This window comes from Phoca vitulina, unplaced genomic scaffold (genome assembly GCF_004348235.1).
Source record: "Phoca vitulina isolate PV1807 unplaced genomic scaffold, GSC_HSeal_1.0 scaffold8, whole genome shotgun sequence".
In the NCBI taxonomy this organism is placed as follows: Eukaryota; Metazoa; Chordata; class Mammalia; order Carnivora; family Phocidae; genus Phoca; species Phoca vitulina.
In genome coordinates, this window is record NW_022589711.1 from 58,020,924 (window position 1) to 58,044,224 (window position 23,301).

General features: G+C 38.4%; 1 protein-coding gene across 9 annotated transcripts in view; it reads right to left on the reverse strand.

Moving 5' to 3' along the window:
• Window positions 1-19,819, reverse strand: part of MAP3K13 (mitogen-activated protein kinase kinase kinase 13) — a 165,235-nt gene extending 145,416 nt beyond the window's left edge. Inside the window, exons 1-4 of one of the 9 annotated variants that reach the window (XM_032406983.1) lie at window positions 19,750-19,819; window positions 17,752-17,878; window positions 12,001-12,149; window positions 11,135-11,178 (exon numbers count right to left, since the gene is read on the reverse strand). The gene's annotated coding sequence lies outside the window, so the exon portion shown is untranslated. Of the gene's footprint in view, window positions 1-11,134; window positions 12,150-17,751; window positions 17,879-19,690; window positions 19,712-19,749 lie in introns of those variants that run through there. The other 8 variants (XM_032406981.1, XM_032406980.1, XM_032406985.1 and 5 more) reach the window with 8 other exon arrangements.
• Between the last annotated feature and the right edge of the window lie 3,482 nt (window positions 19,820-23,301).

Sequence of the window (23,301 nt, forward strand, 5' to 3'; positions counted from 1 at the left end):
ATAAGATAGTGATTCTCTCAGCTTATTGTTTCTGGACCAGCAGCATCACCATTACATGGGAACTTGTTAGAAATGCAAATTATCAGGTCCCACCCAGACCTACTGAATCAGAAACTCTAGGGTAAGGCCTAGCAATATGTGGTTTTGTTTAAACACGTACACACACACACACACACACACACACACCTGCTTTTTGTTAAATTACTCCTCTGGGGTGATTCTGATGGGTGTTTAAATTTGAGAACCATTGTTCTAATGCGTAATGTAGCCATCAGTTATGAAAAAGATCCCATTTGGCCACATATTTCATATATTGAGGTATAACGGCATATTTTTTACTAATTTTATTGCATCTCTTGGAAAGGGGCACTCATTTGCATTCATTCCACAAACACTTATTAAGTACCTACTATGTGCTTGAGAATGAGTGCGTGAAGAACTAACAATCTAGTTAGACAGGCAAAAATTTAATAATTACAATGCCAGGTAGTAATTCAGTGATAGAGATGCAGAGGATGCTGAGGGGGAAGTAAACTGTAGTAGATTAAGGACTGTGTCTTGATCTCTCAGGAATTACCGCACTCTACTGCACCATCTGAGAAACATTATTTTATGTCAATATATACTACCCCCCATAACCCAGGGACCCATGCCCCCGATAGGGGCATTACCATAGCAGCACTGCCTGTCATACAGTGATTAACAAACTCAGTAAGGTAATTCCTCCATGGTTAGAATCCACAGTCTGTGTAGAGAAAGGAGCCAGTCTCTGGAGCTTCCTAAGAGTCTAAAGAGCTTTCCTATTCTAGTCCACAGGTAACTTGACAATAATTCACCCTTTTCCCACCACTATCTTATGTTTTTCATGATTCTATTGGATATTTTCCAAAATATAAAACTTTCAAACAGCTTCTGCACCCTTCTAAGTTCCCATTCTCTTCAGTAATACTTTAATCACTATTCTGAATCTGAGTGTTTATCATCCCCCCCAGAAGAACTATTTTTCATCTTTATGATAATGTATAAGATGCTTTTGAAACTTTTTTTTTTTTTTTACAGAGAGAGTGCACGTGTGCATGGGCCGCACGAGTGGTGGGGGGCAGGGCAGAGGGAGAGAGAGAATCCTAAGCAGGCTTCACACTCAGTGCGGAGCCGCAGTGGGGCTTGATCTCATGACCCTGAGATCATGACCTCAGTGGAAATCAAGAGTCAGACGCTTAACCAACTGAGCCACCCAGGCACCCCTGAAACTTATTTTACTCAACATTCTTTTTTGAGATTGACCCATGTTGAGGGAAGCTCTACAATGCATTGGTGAATTTATGCCAATGAATGAATAGTCCAACAAAGTTCATTCATCCATTTTCCTCTTAATAGATGTTTAGGCTGTTTCCTTTTTTCTTTTTCTTTTAAAATAGTGATGCAATGAACGTTTTAATAGAATTACTGCAGCAAGTATGAAGGGCCACCACATTAAAAAAAAAAAAAAAGCATGTCTGAATTTTCTCCTTCTGCTTTTTTATAGTTTACATTTCTCTGCTAAAATTCTTCACCTGTTCATGCGAATATCCCACCTTTTCCACTAGATTCTTTAACATATTAATCATAATTAAAGTTCCTGTCTGAGAATTCCAACATGAGTCATCTCTCAGTCTGGGTCTGTTCATTGCTTTGTAACTTAAAAATGGGTGCTTGTTTTTTTCACATATTTTAAAATTTTTGAATGCCACACATTGCCTATAGAATTATCATACGAACTGGGTAAAAGAATAGTAACTCTTGGAAATGTGCATGCCTATTTTTCGGTCCTGCAAGCAGGTAAATTGAAATTCCAAAGAGAAATAATCTAGTCAGTAGTCGAGCTGGTTTTATTGTTGCTATAGTTCCCTTCTGCGCATCTTCCTCCAGCAGCGAGCAACTGCTACTTTGTGCTTCGTGTGGAACCTAGGATACTTGGTTTTACTCAGTGTTCTTGCTCCACACTCAGCTCTCAGAAGCCACTGCATGTCTATGCCACAGAACGGGTTCTTTCCCTGCATCCTTGCCCCTCCCAAAGAGGCAGACTGCTGTTGTTTGTTACTCGGTGTTAAGTGTCTTGGTTCTCTTGGTCCAGCCTCAATCTTAGGCAGGCCCTATATCCTATGCTTTGGGTATGGGGGCTTTCTACACCCCCTCCCCAACTCCGCGTGGCCATGAAACTCGGCCTTGTATCTATAGGGAAGTACTGCAAAAAACCCTCCAACACCCCAGGTCCCACACTAACCACAAGGTAGCAGCAGCTACTGGTGAAGAGTTTCCTACACCTCCCCAGCACAGAGAGCTTTTGCTTCTACCTTACTCTCAGAAGCAATGAATCTTTGCCTGGACCCTGAAAAAGGAAGAGTTTCCTGTCCCTCCCCCAGTGGCTTAAGATTTTTGCTTCATATGAGATAACGACTGGTAAAGTGGACAGGGTTTTTATTTATTTGTTTGGTTTAAAGATTTATTTATTTATTTTAGAAAGGGAAAGGGGGAAGAGAGCGTTGTAAGCAGACTCCATGCTGAGCGCCGAGCCCCAGGCAGGGCTCAATCTCACAACCCTGAGATCACGACCTGAGCCAAAACCAAGAGTCAGACACTCAACTGACTGCACCACCCAGGTACCCCGGGTAGGGTTTTTAAACTATGTGTCCTACAGGGCGGCTCTCTCTAATCTCCTATCTTGCCCTCAAATCTTTTATGAGCACTGATAGAGGCTGTTGTAGGTGCAACTGTGTTCCCCTCAAAAGATAAATTGAAGTCCTAATTCCTGGTGAATATGACTTTATTTGGAAATAGGCTCTTTGCAGATGTAATCAAGTTAAGATGAGGTCATACTGGAATAGGGTGGGCCCTAATCCAACATGACTAGAATCCTAATTAGAAGAGAAAACATGGAAGCCCCAGGCCTCATTTCCCCATAGAGGGTCAGCAAGATGGCTGAATAGGAAACGCCAGATCTAGTTCCCCCAGACAGACACTAACTTAAAAACAATATATGGTCTAAAAAGCCTGTATGTGGCCTTCAAAAACCAGTTAAGAAGCTGTAGTATCTCAGGCAAGCTCAAAGCCAAGAACAGCCACATCGAATGGGTAAGATTTCATTTCGCCTGTTAGAGTCCTTCCCCCAAGCTGACACACTTAAGCGTGATCAGGAGTAAGCACCCAACTCAAAGCTTCTCCATCAGGATAAGAGCAGAATGTTTGTTCAATGTTCCAGATATTTGGGGGACTGCCTGAAAGACTGATTTGACTTGGCATGCTAAGGAAAGTAGCCATACTTTGGATGCCTACGGGAGGCTGAGTACAGGGGAGAGCACAGAGGCAAGGGGCAGCACCAGAAAACCTGCAATATCAGTGACGAACACCAGAGGGAGCAATAGATAATAGATGACCAACTCCTATAAAAACAACTGGAGAACTCTAATTGGGAAGGCACATACACAAGCCCAGAGAAAGTGCATGTCCATACTAGGTTTGAGAAGGCCTCAGAATCTTTAGTAAGGCTAACTACTGAAGGTCCTCCCCTGTATGAAGCCAGTCCACAGAACTGAGAGAGGTGGTTGTTTTTCCAAATGCACAAATTCCAGCAAAATAAATAAGGAAGGCATATGAAGAAACAGGGAAACATGGCATAGTCAAGGGAACAAAATAAATCTCCAGAAACTGACCCTAAAGGAAAGGAAGTGCATGAATTACCTGACAAGAAACGCAAAATAGTCATCTTAAAGATGCTCAATGTGCTATAAGAGAGCACAGACAACTAAAGGAAATTAGGAAAATGGCTCATGAACAAAACAAGAATATCAACAAAGACAGAAAGTATAGAAAAGAACCAAACAGAAATTCTAGAGCTGAAAACAAATGGGAAAATTTACAAATATGTGGAAATTAAACAACACACTCGTAACCATGGGTCAAAGAAAAAAATCACATGAGAAATTAGAAAATATTTTGGGACAAATGAAAACAGAAACATAACATACCAAAATTTATGGGATGCAGCAAAAGCAGTACTAATAATGGAGTTTATAGCAGTAAATGCCCTCATTAAAAAAGAAGAAAGATCTTGGGTGCCTGGGTGGCTCAGTTAGGCATCAGACTCTTGATCTCAGCTCAGGTCTTGATCTCAGGGTTGTAAGTTCAAGCCCTGCACTGGGCTCCACGCTGGGTGTAGAGCCTACAGAAGGAAGGAAGGAAGGAAGGAAGGAAGGAAGGAAGGAAGGAAGGAAGGATGAAGGAGGGAGGGAGGAAGAAGGAGGAGGGAGGAAGAAGAAAAGAAGGAAGGAAAGAAGATCTCAAATCAATAACTTAACTTTATACCTCAAAGAACTAGAATAAGAACAAACTAAACCCAGTTAGCAGAAGGAAGGAAACAATAAAAATTAGTGCAGTAATAGAGAATAGAAAAATTTTTAAAAATCACTGAAACTAAGAGCTGACTTTTTGAAAAGATCAACAAAATTGACAAGTCTTAGCTACACAAAGAAAAAAGAGAAGACTCAAATAACAAAAATCCAAAATGAAAGAGGAGACACCACAACTGACACCACAAAAATAAAATCAGAAGAGTACTATTAACAATTATACACCAACAAATTGGATCATCTGTCCCTGTGCTTTAATAAAACCACCAATTTGCACCAAAAAAAAGAGAACGAAATGGATAAATTTCTAGAAACATATAACTTATCAAGACTGAATCTTGAAGAAATAGAAAATCTGAACAGCCCTGTAATTAGTAAGGACATTAAATCAGTAATCATAAACTTCCCAACAGAGAAAAACCCAGGACAAGATGGCTTCCCTGAAGAATTCTACCAAACATTTAAAGAATTAACACCAATCTTGAAACTCTTCCAAAAAATTGCAGACTCATGAAGCCAGCATTCCCCTAATACTAAAATGAGACAAAGATACCACAAGAAAACCACACACCAATACCTCTGATGAATACTAATGCAAAAAACCTCAACAAAATATTTTGCTGTTACTGAGATGGAAAACCTAAAAAGAAGTTTGATGGGAAGGAAGATTAGGAGTTCAATTTTGAACATGTTGAGTTTGAGATGAATATTGGGCATACAAATGGAAATGTTAAGTTGGCAGTTGAATGTACAAGTCTGGTGTTCAGAGGAGAAGCCTAAGCTGGAGATAAAGATTTTCAAGTAAAGATGGTGTTAAAGCCTTGAGAGTAGTAAGATCAAGAGAAATGAGTCTAGGTAGAAAAAAGGATAAGGTCTTAGGATTGAGCTCTAGGGCACTCCAGTGTTTAGAGGTCAAGAAAATGAGGAGAAACCAATAGAGAAGACTAAAAGGAATAGTCAGAGAAGGAGGAAAGCCCAAAGGGTGTGATATACTGGAGACCAAATATATAATGTTTATTTCCAGAAAACTTAAGTGATTATCTATGTCAATACTGTACAAATTATTTAATGACGACATATTCAATTTAGTACACATGTACCAATTTTGGAGTAATTTTAACATCTATCTTCACCAAGGAATATTGGATAAAAATTTTATTGATAATCAGAACTTATTTACTTTATTTTAAAGTATATCAAATACTGTTGTAGAATATATTATACAACAAAATACGTTTATATGTATATATGTTTTAAATTTATTTTTAAATCCAGAAGAGCATTTCCTGAAACACAATTCCAAGGGTTATTAAGATTTTCTGGGCAAAAAAGGGTTCTGGTCACACCTAAGTTTGTAAAATACTAATTTGCATTATAAATTTTACGGGGCGCCTGGGTGGCTCACTCAGTCGTTAGGCGTCTGCCTTCAGCTTGGGTCATGATCCCAGTGTCCTGGGATCGAGCCCCATACTGAGCCCCGCATCAGGCTCCCTGCTCGGCAGGAAGCCTGCTTCTCCCTCTCACACTCCCCCTGCTTGAGTTCCCTCTCTCGCTGTCTCTCTCTCTCTCTGTGTCAAATAAATAAATAAAATCTTTATAAAATAAATAAATAAATATTCAAAAAAACGCAACATTTTCCAAACTTATGTCAATTCTGAACCCTTTTGGGTTACAGAGTCTCTTTTAGCTGTGTCAGGCATTCTAACATCATTTGAGAAATATTGAGTCAAAAGTGTGGACATATTCTTTGTCCTCACTGTAAGCAAAATTTGTGTCAGGAAAGAAGTTGGAGGATATTTTCTTTCTGCCACTTCAACACTTACTGAAAACAAGATCTTTCTGCTTCTATACCATTGCATGCTGGAAGATATGACCTTTGCATTATTTTTACACTGACAGTTCTGTCCTCAGATTTTCTGTTACTCATCAAATGTCAAAATGAAAAGATACTTGATTTCTTTAAAAATGAATCTAAAGTTCCAGCAAATAAATAAAATATGTAAAGTACATTCAGTTAATATATTTTTGTTAGAACGATGTAGATTTATAGATTAACTATAACCCAATATGATCATTAGTCAGCCACATGTTCTACATAATGCTTTTGGTAAAAATCACTTTTCCTTTATAAGAATTATCCATTGTAATGGTTCTGTGGAATTATTATGTCTCCTCATATTCTTTCTTTGAAATATATAGAACATAAATGATTTTTTTAAAAAAATACACATTTTCATTATTTCTCTGAAAGTCTGATGTTGTTTAGATCTCCTCTTTCAATCCTAAAAAATAGAGCAGGACAGAAGATTTTACTTCAAAAGTACTGTTTATCTCCGGATCAGAGATTGAAAGGAGAAAGGTAAAAAAGAAGGAAAAGTCAAAGAAGAGCACACTTTGCCAGTGGAATCCCATCTAGCTAAACAGTCTCATCTTTTGCTTCAAAATACCAGCTCTTAAAGTCCTATAGTTAACTGCAAGACCTGCAGTCCACGCCCACCCACCTCCCCTGCTTTATCTCTGACCTGCAGGGAGCTCCACAATTCTCAGACTCAGTTTTAAATGACGAAGAAGACAAAATAGAATTAGGAAAGCATACATCCCATGAGCACAAAGGCATGTACTGTATAATGTCCCATTTAACTTCACTCACACACACACACACACACACACACACACACACACAAGATAGCTCTCATTTTGGTTACTGTATTGGTGAGATTTCTTGAAGTCTAATTCACCTGCTTTACTCCCAATCCTTCACCCCAATTCAGTTACTGATTGTGTAAAACTCTTTTTCTTCCAGCTTTATTGAGATATAATTGAATATAACCTTGCATTGGTTAAAGTGTATGACATCGTGATTTGATCTATGTATATACTACAGGATGAAAACTCTATTTCTTTTTTTTAAAAGATTTTATTTATTTATTTGAGAGAGAGAATGAGAGAGAGAGAGAGAGCACATGAGAGGGGGGAGGGTCAGAGGGAGAAGCAGACTCCCTGCTGAACAGGGAGCCTGATGCGGGACTCGATCCTGGGACTCCAGGATCATGACCTGAGCCGAAGGCAGTCGCTCAACCAACTGAGCCACCCAGGCGCCCTGAAAACTCTATTTCTAAGTTGCCAATTCTCTACCTCAAAAAGGAGGCCACAACCACTGGAATCTCATATTATCTCGTGATTAGAGTCAGAGAAACTAGAGTAATGAATGTTCTGATTGGCATCTTTGACAGTGGACTTTCACAAATATTCCATTACTAAGTTTGAATCAACCTTGGAAATGTCCTGTACACAACGTAAGTGGTGGCTGGTAGCCATGACTGTCCTCTCTCAAGATGTAGCAGAGGCTTTATTATGGATAGACTATTCATGTTTTATACCAATAGAGAATTTCCTCATACAGATAGCAAGTTCTCTCTAGAAGAGTCATTTCATGACTTCCTATAGTTAAATCTAATAGGTTTTCTGCATTTCTGTGGAAGACTCAATGTCTGTGATGACCTGTGTCATAGAACAAAGTTCATGATTCTGGTCTAATGACCATTTCTGAGCAAGTTAATTCTTTAATGATTCAAATTTACAACCTGCCTTTAACCATTATGGAAGATAGTCTATGTCTTAATTTTACTCAGTTTAATGTTACTATACATTCTCTTTCTTTTGTTCTCTTCATGTCTTCATCTGATTGTACCATATGCAGTTTTAGAAGCCACTTCAAATATTTGTTAGAACATCGTAAGATATAAAATAAACTCATCTTGGGCGCCTGGGTGGCTCAGTCGTTAAGCGTCTGCCTTCGGCTCAGGTCATGATCCCAGGGTCCTGGGATCGAGTCCCACATCGGGCTCCCCGCTCTGCGGGAAGCCTGCTTCTCCCTCTCCCACTCCCCCTGCTTGTGTTCCTGCTCTCGCTATGTCTCTCTCTGTCAAGAAAATAAATAAAATCTTTAAAAAAAAAAAAAAATAAAAAAAAAAAAATAAACTCATCTTTTAAAATCATTTAAAAACCTTAAGTCCCAATAATTCAGGTTATAGGTCTCATTGTCCCAAACATGCACCTGTGAGTACAAGTTGAATTCATTCATTTAATAAATATGTTCTAAGTACCTACCATGTGTTAGGCACTGTTCTGGAAGCTGGGGGAAACAATGGTGAATAGTATGTTAGTCAGAGTTAAGGACCACGGGAAAAATAAAGCAGGGAAGGGGAAAAGGAATGCCATGGGTTACAATTTTTAAATAAGATGGTCAGAGAGGGCCTGCCTTACTGAGGTGACAGATCATGACCGGAAGGATCTGAAGATGAGGACTTAAACCACATAGATATCTAAGGCAAGAGCATCCCAGGCACAGGGAGTACCAAGTACAAAGTTCCTAAGGCAGATGAGAGCTTTGCATTTCTGAGGATCAGCTAGGAGACCAGAGTGGCTGAGGTGGACTGTCAGATGATCCAGAGACGACGGGAGAGCAAAGGCAGATCAGGTAAGGCCCTGGACCATCATAAGGACTTGGCTTATGAATGGAATGAGATGATGGGGAGCCTGGGTGGCTCAGTCAGTTAAATGTCTGCCTTTAGCTCAAGTCATGATCCCAGGGTCCTGGGATCGAGCCCGGAGTTAGGCTCCTGCTCAGTGGGGAGCCTGCTTCTCCCTCCCCCTCTGCTCCTCCTCCCTGCTTGCTCTCTCCTGCTCTCTCTCAAATAAATAAAATCTTTAAAATAAATAAATAAATGGAATGAGATGAGAAGCAACTAGAAGGTTCTGAAGTGAAGTTACATAACCTAGAAGAATGTACAGTACCTGAAATGTCTAAATGAAAAGAGTGGTAGCTGTGGGAAGCATTAGTCTGCAAATACTTACTGAATCCACACTATTTACTAGGATTTTCCTAAGCACTGGGCATATAGTGGTAAATAAAAGACACATCAGTCCAAGCTTTAGTGTTATGGGTGAGAATATTAACAAATGATTAAGCAAGTAATTACAACTACACTAGGTATGAGAAGAACTTGGTGATTTTGGAAAGAAAATTGAGGAAGGGAGGTCTAATTTAGTCTGGGATATAGGGGAAGGCTTCTTGGAAGAAAAAAATATTTAAAGTGAGATTGGAAAAATAAGTAGGAGCAAGTTAAGTGAAGAGGGATAAGAGGGACAAGAACACATCAAGCAGAAAGTGCCTGCAAAAATCCCTGAGGAAAAAAACAAAGGCATCTTCAGGGAATTGAAGACCACTGCAGCTGGAGCTAAGCAGGCAAAGAATGCCTAAAGAGTTGGGGTTGAAGTCTAAGGGCAATAAGATACCAACAGTTTAAAGCAGGAGCTCAAGGAGATTAGAGTTGTATATTTTAAAGATGACTCTAAAAGCAATGAGCTTAGAGGAGGAAGTGAGTACAGGAGGTCAATCAACAGCTATTGTAGAAGTCTGGGCAAAGATAACAGGAGTGTAAATAAGTGTAGTGGATGCGGAAACAGAAAGACATGGATAGCTTGAAAGGTACTTAGGAAGTAGGAAAGACAATGTGATGATGGATTAGAGTCATGAGAGTTGAGAAAGAAGGTCCTGAATAGCTGAGGTTGCCAGCTACTTTTCTTGATGTTTTTGGATAGACAGATCCTATCTTCTTCACCAAGAGAAGAAATATTCCAATATGATTCCTTTTGGGGGGAGGGACAAGAAAAAGCTGATCATATATCTAATAAGCCTTTACGCCATTGCTGCCAATTGTCATACACAAAAGAGTCTCAATTTGCACAATTTAGGCAATTTGTTCTGTTTCTACCAATGTATGAAACTTGGCTGTGGCTGTTCAGAAAAATGAACCAGTTGGATTCTACCTGTTGAATCTTCTGGTAAATACTCATGTTGCTAGTACTATATAGATTTATGTAATTTGTAAGCAGGGAACATCAATATTTTCTACAGCATTCTATCAAAGCTTATGTAAGTAATCCCAAGGCACCGAATATAAATTTTCAGTACACTACAGCACTGAAGAATTAGTTCTTCACCAAAGAACTGGAACGTATTAACCCCTGGAAGTAGCCATTCCCTCTTGTTCATGGACACTAGAAAAACCACTTATTCCTAACCAATGCTGTCACCAAAAAGGTGGATACCTTTTTTTTAGGGAAACAGCTGAATAAGTTAATACCAGTGACTTACTTATCTTAAATCATTAAAGATAAATCCAGTTACTCAGAGAAAGAAAAACTGGCATTTTCTCTTCTAGAGACCATCAAACTCCTAGTCATGCTAACTATATTCTCTATAGCCATTCTCCACGGAGTCCTCAAACATTGCTAAACTAAGTGGGAGTTGTGTGTTTGTTTGTTTTTTCCATTAGGTCAGAGAAATAAAAGCAAAAAAAAATTAAAAGAAAAAACATTTGATACAATCTTTCTACTAGTATGAGGTTGAACCAACCTTACATGTTTTAATAGTCTAGGTGTCAAAGTGGATGGTATTACTAAATAAAATACCTCTGTGCTCTGAAATTCCAAAATCTCATTAATTAGACCAAAAATCAAACTGATACTAATTATTGATTCCTTTGTCACAAGCAGTAGTGGTATGAAGTGAAAAGAAAGTTTCCTAAGAACCCAAATGTGTAGGAAAGCATTAGTACTAAAATAACACACCTGGATCAGCGACTGCAACTCATAGGGAAAAAAAAAATATTTTATTTAACGACCAAGTACACAAACACAAACACACACACATTCACACATACATATAACGAAAACATACTTACTCTTACCAGGTGGGATGCAGTGTGAAATGTTCTGCTCTATGCTCCTTCATTTAAAAAAAAAAAAAAGCTGGTCACTACTTGTAAACAAAGGTTGCAAGCCACGAATATAATTACAGCATATAATTGCTCTAGAGCATTATAAATGCTAACTTAAGATTTTAGGGAAATGTATAGTCTTCCTCCTTCTTAGAATTGGCCCACGAAAGTACTCTGTGTACTCAGAGAAACCAAAAATTAACACAGCCTCCTCGTTCCCATGTATCCAGCCCGGACATGGTGCTTGCTTTCAGTGTGCTTAAATCATCTACCTTCCCAGGCCCAAGAGCTGAGGGAATGACTTGTAACAGGTCTCTATGTCTATACTGTACATTTTATATAAAAGTCCTTTTTATATATATTATTTCATTTGACCCTCACAACAACCCTGTGAGGTAGGCAGGGGAAATAATATCAGATTTACTTTACAGATGAAATTAAGGTCCAGAGAGGTTATGTGACTTTCCCAGGCAGATAATAAGAACCATTAACTTTTAGGTGGAGGGCTCTTTTCTCTAAACCACTGATGGTATAATCTGACCTCAAATATTTTTACCACTTCATTCTCGTTTCTTATTGTTGATTCAAGTTTTTGTAGGATACAACAAAAGACCTGATTGTAAACTTATACCAAGTTTATGCTTCTCTACCGATGAAAACTTAGGGCCACGGGACATCTGTTCTTTTGGAAGGCACTGTTTCCTTGGCTCCAATCTAAAGAAACATAAGCAATATGAAAGACTCTAAAGGCCAAAGAAATTGAAGAGAAATCAGAGGAAAGGATATAAAATGGAATGTATTAGTGGATTTTAGTCCCTGTAAGCTTTTACTTTTGTGAGAGGGTTCAATGGAGAGCTTTAATGCAGATGAGACTTGAGGCTTTTGAAGAGGATCTAAGTCTTGATGAAGTTATTCAAACTCAAATCTTGAATGCATAATGATGGTAGGCCCCAGGGTCTTCAAAAACTTGTACTTGATGCTTTAAAACAAAACAAAACACACAAAAAAATTCTACCAGCAAGTCTAATAAAATTTTTTAAGGGTTTTGAAAAGCTTTAACTCTTTGGCCAATAATTAATCAGACTACCAGATACCATGCTGAAAGAATAGAAAGAGAAAACCAAAATGAAATAAAGAAGAAAAAGAAAAGGAAACAAAGATTTTAAAAGACAGAGTGTATAGAATAGCTTAATATGTTTACTGGCTTATCTCTTTGATTAATATTTGCTTTAAATTGCAGAATTCAAACTTCTTACAGAACCACCTTGGGCTATAGTCAGAGAAACTGATTTAATGATAATTTCTGTAATCTCTCTGATCACTATCCATGATATTCGATTGTCTTAAAGGGCTTTTGATCTTTGAAAGCATGGCCAAATATTTGTTGGAAGAGACAGCATAAAATAAAGTTGATTTTGTGGGGTAGAGAGAGAAATTGAACTAGGAATATTATGGTCTGAAAATATTTAACAAGGGAGAAAAGTAAAAAGACTTTCTTACTTTTCTTTTTCCTTACAATGGAAAAATTCAGACCACTTTACAGGTTTTTATGAAATAAATATACTAAATCTCAATGCCTACTTTTGTGCTCATTCTGACTTGTTTCTTTTTATTTTATGTATGCCTATAAACCTGCCTTTTTTCCAAGAAAACTTTAAGCTTTTAAAAATTAATAATAATGGGGTGCCTAGGTGGCTCGGTCAGTTGGGCAACCAACTCTTCTTTTTTTTTAAAGATTTTATTTATTTATTCATGAGAGACAGACAGAGAGAGAGGCAGAGGCAGAGGGAGAAGCAGGCTCCCTGCAGAGCAGGGAGCCCAATGCAGGACTCAATCCCAGAGCCCTGAGATCATGACCTGAGCCAAAGGCAGATACTTAACCGACTGAGCCACCCAGGCGTCCCATTGGGTGACCAACTCTTGATTTAGGTCGTGATCAGGTCATGATTTCATGGATCGTGAGATCAAGCCTCACATTGGGCTCCACGCTCGTCGGGGAGTCTGCTTGGGTATTCTCTCCCTCTGCCCCTTCCCCCACTTGCACTGTCTTTCTCTCTAAAATAAAAAAATAAATCTTAAAAAAAATTAAAAATAATAACAATAGCAACTAATACATACTGAGTCTATACTTTGTGCTGGGCACTACTCTAAGCATTTTATGCAGATTAATTCATAATCCTCACAAGAATCCCATGAATTTGATATTATTATTATTATCCTCAATTTATAAATGAAGAAACTGAGGCATGTAGAAATTAAGAAATTCTGGTAGTTTACCTGGCTAGTAAATAGTGGAGTTAGGATTCAAACTCAGGCCTTTTGGCTCTAGAGTATCAACCTATGCTCATTACTCTATAAAACTGGTTTCAATGCAACAAAATTGACCAGGACTAACATTTTTTTCAAATCAGCATTGTGCCATGTCATAATATTTCATTTTCTGATATTCTGATCAGAGAGTATAGTGACTAATTTAAGTTTCCAAACAGGAGTAATGTAGAATCAGTTTCAGCAGTCACTACTCAGAAGTAACATCCTGCAGGAATGTCAAGGAGTTTAAAAATAAAGCATGCCACTAAAATATTAACAGTGGTAGGGGATTATAGGTAACTTTATTTCTCTTTGGTGATATCACAAATCTATCACCAAAAGAGAAATAAAGTTACCTATATGATATATATATTCACATCACCCCAAAATATATTCCTATATTCTAATTTCTGTCAAGTGGACATGGATCACTTGTATAATAAAAAAAGGTTGTTTAAGCATGCCAACACCATTATTAGCATTAATATATATTAAACTTATATTAGCCCTCGGCCTACTCACAATTTGCTGCTTCTAGTACACTGTGGAGTTAGATACCAGTTAATTAAGCCTATTAGAACTATCTTTAGGGGTGCCTGGGTGGCTCAGTCGGTTAAGTGTCTGCCTTTGCTGGGGTCATGATCCCAGGGTCCTGGAATTGAGCCCTACATCAGGCTCCATGCTCAGTGAGGAGCCTGCTTCTCCCTCTCCCACTCCCCCTGCTTGTGTTCCCTCTCTCACTGTCTCTCTTTGTCAAATAAATAAATAAAATCTTAAAAAAAAAAAGAAAAAGAACCATCTTTTAAAAAAGTCAATAAACTGAGTAAGGACCTAAGAAAAAGCGTATGGGTTTTATGTCTTATAATTTGGGAGCTCAGGTAATTTTTAAATTTACTTTCTGGTTACATGGAAGTTGAGGTTGGTGGATAAATGATGAGTGGATAAGTAGGGATCAGTATTTAAAGACAGGGATAACAGAATGTATACTCATATTGTAATAAACACTTCATTGCAGTATTAAAAAATTTTAGGATTTGAAAGGAACCTTTACAATAATCTAGTACAATCTCCCATACAATAAGAAATCCCCTCTACAACATTCCTGATGTTCAAACTCTGCTTAAACAGCCCTAATGACCCAAAGTTCACTGCCTCTGGACACAACCTGCTCCCCTGCTGACTAGTTCTATACCTTCTCTCACTTGACCTCAAATAACAGACAACAACTGTGCTTCCTACAGTTTTTCCAACTCTTCCAAATTCTTCTATTTTCTGAACAAAATGGTCCCAGTCCCCTCAGTCTAGATCATCACAGTTATCCTTTTACATAATCACAAAACTGGTTAAAAACTTTCGGGGGCACCTGAGTGACTCAGTTGGTTAAGCAACCAACTTGTGATTTCAGCTCAGGTCATGATCTCGTGGGTCTGGGGACTGAGCCCTGTGTCAAGCTCCCTGCTCAGTGGAGAGTCTGCTTGAGATTCTCTCTCTCCCTCTCACTCTGCCCCTCCCCCCGCACTCTCAAATAAATAATAAATCTTTTTTTTAAAAAGTTAAAAAAAAAACAGTTCTCTTATTCTTTGAGGTATATCTAATGATCAAATTAGTTTTTGTAGAACAATGTTTTATAAGTTAATGGATCTAGTTCATCCATGGTCATACACAATTGGAAAGCTATGAAAGACTTACGGTCCTAGCTCAAATCCAAATTGAACAGCAATACATTTTTGAGTTCTCCCTTCTCTTCTCCTCCCCAAAATAATACCACCAAACAAATCTTAAAAGATACCCTCAACGATAATCTTACATGTTTGCTAGATTTTAATTTTCTCTCAGGCTTCTATCTACCTTCCTATCACTTGAACCTGTGAATGATCTTAAAACATCCAAAATTCTTTAAGCTGCTCTCATAATCATGAATTAGCCCATGACAGGCCCAGCTCTAAGGTCTTAAAATTCTGACTTTTTTTCTTCCTGTGCTAACTGGATATCTTCTTATCCAGAACTTTTGGTTTTCCGAAAAATTTTATATATATTATGTGTAAAATTATATATATATATATACACACACATTTTATAAATACATATTTACATGCATAGACACACACACATATACATGTATCTTCCCCAATTCTATGTTATCTACATGTAACTTTTATGTTCATGTGCTCCTTTCTATGTACCACCAGACGTACCATATCTGTTCTATTCCATTAATCATGACTCAGTCCCCAGATAAATGGCCTTGATTTTGACTTTAACAAGATACACAATCAGTAGTATCATAAAGGTATGTATCTTACAAAGCTTATTCTCAAGCAAGTTTCAAATAAAATCCTATTACTAATGAACGAAGATTACTATATCTTTAAATTTCTTGTATTCTTGTATTCACCTATTATTATTCCAAATTTCCCACAATGAAAGTGTGGAAAGACAAAGACGGCTAGAGAAGTACAAGTCACAGGAAATTTTTGCGGAGTCCCATGGCAAATAATCAGCCACTTCAAAGGAGATTATCCATATATATCTAAAGGATCTTTCTGGTTTACTGATTTTGCTAACAGAGAAAATAAGCCATTCTTTGAAATGCTTTAAGCCAGCTCTAAACATCAAGAACAAAGTGAAATAATAAATAAGACTTATTTAAAGAGTAGAGTCCCTCAATAGCAATTCAAATAAAACAAAGTCCATCACATTCAGTAATACTGAGAGGCTCAGAAGGATCATGCCAATACAACAGAAACCTAGCCTGCAAACAAAGATAATACCCATATTATCTAGGGAGGCCAGTAACATGCTACAATTGCATATGAGTATTAAATTCAGCAGCACTAAGCACTTAGTTTGTTCATAAGAATAATAATGTAATGTCAAGGTTAAAAACCTATTATAATGTCACCAAACCTTCCATGCAGCTCTGACAAAAACTTCACTCACTTATACAACCCCATTCCCTCTGAATAGTGCAAATAATTATAAGGACAAAAGTCATAAGGAATAGTTGTAAGCTCCATAGTTCTTAAACTAACCTAAAGCCTTGTCATTTGTTTGTTTCCTAGTATTATGAAAACACGTTCATGGTTAAAAATCCAATCTGCCAGAAAGAGTACACAGAAAAAATATGAATCATCTTCCTACCATAGACCTATAGTCTCATTCACCAGGAGTACCTGTCTATAGTTCCTCATACAGATTCCGAAGAAATTTTGCACGTGTATATATATAAATGTATGCTTTTAAAAACACAAATGAAAACACAGTATACAAACAGTTCTATATTGTTTTTCTGTTAACAATGTATCAGATTTTGCCATACCTCTGCCTATGGATTAGCTTCATTCTTTCTAAGAGTTATAAAGTACTACATTACATGAAGGCATTTATTAAATCAGACCTCTGTTGAGGGATGTTTAGGTTATTCCTAGTTTGTCTGTTTCTTAATTTAAAATAATATGGTAATGATATCTTTATATACAAATTTTTGTGTGCAGGCGCAAATATATCTAAAAGATGAATTCCTAGAAGTACTAACTGGTTTTGGAATTGAGCAAATTCTAAACAAGAAGCCAGTGTCTCTACAAAGGAAACTGGGAAAAACTACAAGTATAATGCTTAGTGATTAAAAGGTGCCAAATATTACCACAAAGTTAGAAGTTAAAGATTTGAAAGTTAACAAACTCCTAAGGTAAAATAGGAAAAAAAAAGAGAAAATTTACCCCCGGGACAGAAAGATAAAAGGCTTGTAGAATGAATCCCACAAGTGATTTTTTAAAAGAAAAGAAAGGAAAATAGCATAAAGCAAGATAAAGGGAGAAAGAAGACATTTTTTAAACTTTTTTTCTTGCTTTAACCTAACATATAAAGTAAAACTGGCCAGAGGATTTGGTACATATATTATCACAGAGCCAAACTTGGATGTGAGATGATTTAAATGACTATCTGAAACCCCATTCCTACAGTGTATCCACAGGCTGATATATTCTACCAAGTTCTAAAGTGTTGAAAGGAGATCTCCCAAAAAAAGAGAACAAAGCAGTAATTGTCCAGGAGTAATATAACTTGCCAATCTCTTTAATTTCTGATCAATTTTACAAGGAAATAGTAATAATTACCTCATATATACAGAACAAAACTCTCTTTGGAAGATCCAGATTAAAACAAAATTTGAAGATTTGTTCTGTATTTTTCAATCACAATCCTAAAATTTCCTAGACCAATCCAAGGCTGTTCTATTTCTCACCTACCATAAAACACAGTCAACAACTTACCTTTCCCAAAGTGCTAGGATTTGAATGCCACAACATAAACTGATTCATGTTTTTGTCCATTAATGGTCCGTGGATTTCTTTAAATGAAGTCCATGTTAGCGTCCATAGATATCAGTGTTCTGCAAAACTGAAAACCTCAAGAATGTCAATGTACATACCTAAGTTACCACTTAGATACTAAATTATTATGAATAATAATTATAAGTTATTATTATGAATATAGACATTTAGATATGCAAAATTAGTGGATATGACATTGAACAGCAGAATGAGGTAGCAAAATTATACTTTATTTTTAAGTAAGACATTACTATTAACAAAATCTAGAAGATCTCGAAACACAGCTTTGTACCATATTTATATGTATTCTAAAGGTGGCACCATAGTAAGAGCTTGTAAAGATGGGAATGATTTGGATACCAACACTTTCCAGAAATTGGGAAAACAAATTTTAAAGCCAGGCAAACTTTTAAAATTTAAATGACTACAATAATGTACTTACATGTCTACTTTCTGGGTTTTTTCAGACTATTTTTAAAAACATCTTGGATTTTTCTTTTTTAAAGATTCTATTTTTAAGTAATTGCTACACCCAAGGTGGGGTTCCAAACCACAACCCCAAGATCAGGAGTCGAATGCTCCACAGAATGAGCCAGCCCGGTGCCCCTAGGATTTTTAAATCTAAAAATGCTTACTAGTTTCTTCTTTGTAAAAACAAACAAACAAAAGCATAAATTCAGGTTTTTCTACTCCATTATATCCAGTCTAAAAAAGATTCTAGAACCTCTTAGGAGCTACTACACATTAGATAGCACAAAGCCCATACACAAAATCACTGCATCCAGATAATGATCCATGCCCAGATCCCATTACACAGCCTGATGTGTCTGTCCTCTGCACTTTTTTCCACTTGACAATCAAAACCAATCTGGTTACAGCACTTGTTCTTTAGGTCTATGGCCACTCTTCATCACATTTAAGACAACTAGACAAATATTTTATGAAGAAGACAATTTAATCTTCAGGGATTCATTCTTTTGGAGGCCTCCTACAAGTCTGTGGAAGGAGTTTATGTTATGTGAACACACCAGGTGAAACCTCTGGCTGGATTTTTATAAATTAATTTCATCTTTGTTATGAAATCTTTCTTATTTACCTCTCAAATGTAAGAAGTACCCCAATGTAAGAAAGAAAACATGAAGAAAATGGAAAGTAAGTTTATACTGCTGAAAAGAAAGTACTTAGAACACTAGAAGTTCAGTGCTACAACCGCAGCTTATCATTCCTCCCCCATCATTACCTGTAGTTCTTCCGAGAAAAATAAAGGAATCTGAAAGAAGTTGAATTAACCGCTTTATCCTCTACCCCACCATCGAAATATTAAAACAAATTTATAAGTTTCAATAATCTCACAAAACAACAACAGTGTTCTGAATCTCTACTCCCCCAGCATCCTCATAAATCACTGGTTAGCAAACTACGTTGAACTCACTTCTACACTCAGATAGAGATCCTGAAGTTCGGGAGAAGTTCCCCCTGCTGAGCGAGAATCTGGTTCGTGCGTTCATAATACATAATTCATTCGTTCAACAACATCTAAAGAATGCCTAATAGTGGCAAGGCACTGTCTTGGATTAAGAGATGAAGTACCTGTCCCCTGTTAGCAGAACAGAGGCGGGGGTTGGAGTAGGTAAGAAATGAACTACGTCGGCTCACGCCCAGGCTCCACCTCTCACCCCAGAGCGCCAAAGCTCAGGAGCCCACGACCCCCAGCCATGACCGATTCCTGAAAGTCTCAAGCTGTATTTCCCCAACGACCTCGGTCCTCACGACCCCGTTCCCAAAGTTCCTCGCACCCCTCCCTCCCCAGGAAGTCTGACGCCAAGGAGACTTTCCTCCAGCCTAATGCGAGATCCATCTCTCTCCCTGCCCGAACTACCTGGGCCACCAACACCAACTTCCACCCTTGACCGGGTCCAAGTTTGGCCCGCACGTTACCTGCCCGGGATGCAAGGTTCCAGGAGGACTACAGACGCCCCGCCCCGCCCATCGTGACGCCCTCCACTACCAGGGACCGCCTCCAGGGCGTAACTTCCTGTGCATCACGTCCGGCCGAAATTCCGCTAGGCCCGATGGTCCCGCTTAGCGTCCAACCCCCGCTAGTGACGTCACTTCCGACGTTTTCCTTGGTTTTCCCGGGATCCACCCGCGCTCCGGATCTTGTTTATGGGGTTCTTTCCTCGCTGCGTTCCTTAACGGCTGTGTTGTCCCGCTCGAAGTTCATTTTTTGTTTTTCAGACTGGTTTGCCAGCTTCTGCAGGCTTCTGCAGTCACTTCCCTCTGCTCCCTCTTTGTCTTGAACACAAGATTTTTCCGATTTTTCTGCTCAGTGGAGTGCTCGGGAGCGCGGGCTCTGAGGTGGTACTGTCTAGTTTCGAACGCTGCTTCTCACATGTAAGGGTGTTAACCTGGCACGTTACTTAACTTTTCTGTGCCCGTTTCTTTGTGAGACAGAGATGACACTAGTACCTAGAACGTAGGGTTGGTGTGTGTATTTCTTGAGATAACACGTGGAAAGCTCTGGCACAATGAAGCGCTCAACGAGTGTTAACGATTACAAGCACTCTCTTCTTTCCTGTTGGAACTGGTAAGTGGTTAGGAAAGCTGGAACCAGTTTTCTTGTTACCCGTTGTATCCTCAGCTTTTAATCAAGTGATTAATAATACTTGGCACCTTCCTCTGAAGTGTGAGCTCCTCCAAAGATAGAGTTTTGTGTAGGAACCAACTTCAGCCCTACTTGAAGTCACCTACCTGCTTGGTTATTGTGCTAGATACTGGAAGAAAGGTGAATAAAACCCAGGCTCTGCCCTCAAAAACATAGAGATAATAAATTACGGAAGGAAGAAAGCTAACCTAGGAAAAAACAGGAGACCAGTTGAGCTGAGGGTTTATCCTTACAACAAAAACTTCACAGAATGTTAGAAGTGAATTTAGTTAACCTCTTGATGTTACAAGTAAGGAAAATTGGACCCAGAGAAGCAACTGACTGAAAGTCACACAATTAGTGCCAGGGCTAGGACCAGAAGTGGAGTCCCAAAATGCTCACCACCTCCTTCCATTCCCAAAATCTGCCTCAAGGTGTTAATAAGGTAAAAGCAGATTCACTTTCAAGACCTTCACTCTCAAGTGAAAAGGAGTAGGAAAATCCCAGTCCAAGAGAGACAGGCAATGTAACCTAGCGGATGCCACACGATTCTGATGATCATTTGAATGTTCTGATCTGGCACTGCTGAGTTCATTTCAAATAGTTAGCTCTCTCTCCCCTGGAAACTTCTTATATTTACCCAGAACTGAGGGGTTAAGTATCAGCTCCTGTGAGCTCTATCTTCTGTTTTAGCTGGCTAGACAGGAATAAGTAACTGATCCAAGCAGTAACCAAAGATAAACAGAAAGACTGCATTGCCAATGAGGTGACACAATCTTTTTTTTTTTTTTAAGATTTTTATTTATTCATTTGAGAGAGAGAGCAAACAAGAGCATGAGCAGGGGGGAGAGGGAGAGGGAGAAGCAGACTCCCCGCTGAGCAGGGAGTCCGATGCCCGATGTGGGACTTGATCCCAGGGCCCTGAGATCATGACCTGAGCTGAAGGCCGACGCTTAACCAACTGAGCCACCCAGGCGCCCCAAAGTGACACAATCCTATTTATAGACTAATCTATTGCAAGCAATTTCTCTTAAATATTCAGTCTTTGTTCTAGGAATATAACAAAGCTAGCATGGGTATTATTCAAATATTGGTACTAAGTCTGTGTTCCAAATAATCTGGTAATTCTGTGGACCCCATAGAATAATGTAGTTGGGATAGATGAAATTTAAGGTTTCTTCCAACTCTAGCATTAAAAAAAGATGACATTTTTAATGAATCAATCATAAGAATTAAATAATCTGAAAGTCACAAAGTTAGCCAGTGGCAGTCAGTAGAAAACTGAATAGAATCTAGAATGACTAGTTCTGACTAGAATCTAGAATGACTAGTTCTGACTAGTATCTAGAACTGATTAGTTCTAGACTCTCAAACTCCTGATTCCATTCATACACTTATTCATTCATTCATTCAGGAGAGACACCATGCCAGGCACTGGGTATACAGAGATGAAGCCTGGGTGGGTCAGTTGGTTGAGCATTCAACTCTTGATTTCGGCTCAGGTCATGATCTCAGAGTTGTGAGATTGAGTCCTGCTTCAGGCTCCATGCACAGTGTGGAATCTGCTTGAGATTCTCTCTCTCCCTCTGCCCCCACCAAATGCTCTCTCTCTCTCTCAAATAAATAAGTCTTTAAAAAAAAAAAAGATGAATAAGTAATCTGCTTTTGAGGAATTTTATATCTTGTGAGGGAGGCAGAACTATTTTTTTTTTTTAAAGATTTTATTTTTAAATAATCTCTACATCCCGCACCTGAGTGGCTCAGTCGGTTAAGTGTCTGCCTTCAGCTCAGCTCATGATCCCAGGGTACTGGGATCGAATCCTGCATCGGGCTCCTAGCTCAGCGGGGAACCTGCTTCTCCCTCTCCCTCTGCCTGCTGCTCTCCCTGCTTATGCTCTCTCTGTCAAATAAATAAATAAAATCTTTTTTAAAAGTATTTATAATAAATAAATAAATAATCTCTATATCCAACATGAAGCTCAAACTTACAACCCCAAGATCAAGAGTCTCATGCTCTACTGACTGAGCCAGCCAGGTGCCCCATGGAGGCAGAACTTTTAATGGAAAAATAATTCAGTGTTAATATTATTATAGGTCCATCTAGTTCCTTCTTTCAGTCAATGCACTTTTCCCCCTTTGCCACCAAAATACCATAACTTGACAAAAATAAATGCAAAAAATATGTTTTAATCATATTTAAAATCATTTGAACCACATTTTTAAGAGTTTGAAACAATCACAATTTACATAGATCTTTATATAGGTATTAGAGTCAGCGTTTGGGTTATATGCCTATCTCTGCTATTAACTAGCCATGGGACCTTAGACAAATCACTTCACTTCTCTGGGCCGCAATTTCCTCTTTAAGGTCCTGTCTGGAGTAAGCCTTGTCTTGTTCTGTGTAGTAGAAAACAATGTATATTTCCCACTGTAACCACTAGATGACACACTTTCTTTTCCTCCCTCCTTCTTGCCCTTCCTCTTCCTTCCTCCCATCCTCCAGTCCTTCCTCCCTCTCCCTCCCTCCATCCTTCTCTCCCACCCTCTCTCTCTCCCTTTTCTTTTCTTTTCTTTTTCTTTTCTTTCTTGTTAGTTCATCTGACCAAGACATCATTACACCACCTATCTGAACAACCACCTATATGAGTAACAACCGTGCATCCCAAGACTCTAGGAGATGACAGGCCTAAAATATTTGTTGGATGAGTGAAAGAATGAGTGGATTCTAGGATTCTTTCTGGGCCCTTTTATCTCTTACTACTACTGCCTTTTCTTCTATTCAAATACTCTTGAAAGCTGTGATGGTGGAAAGAGGAAGAAAAGAGGAGACAACACATAGGAACTGG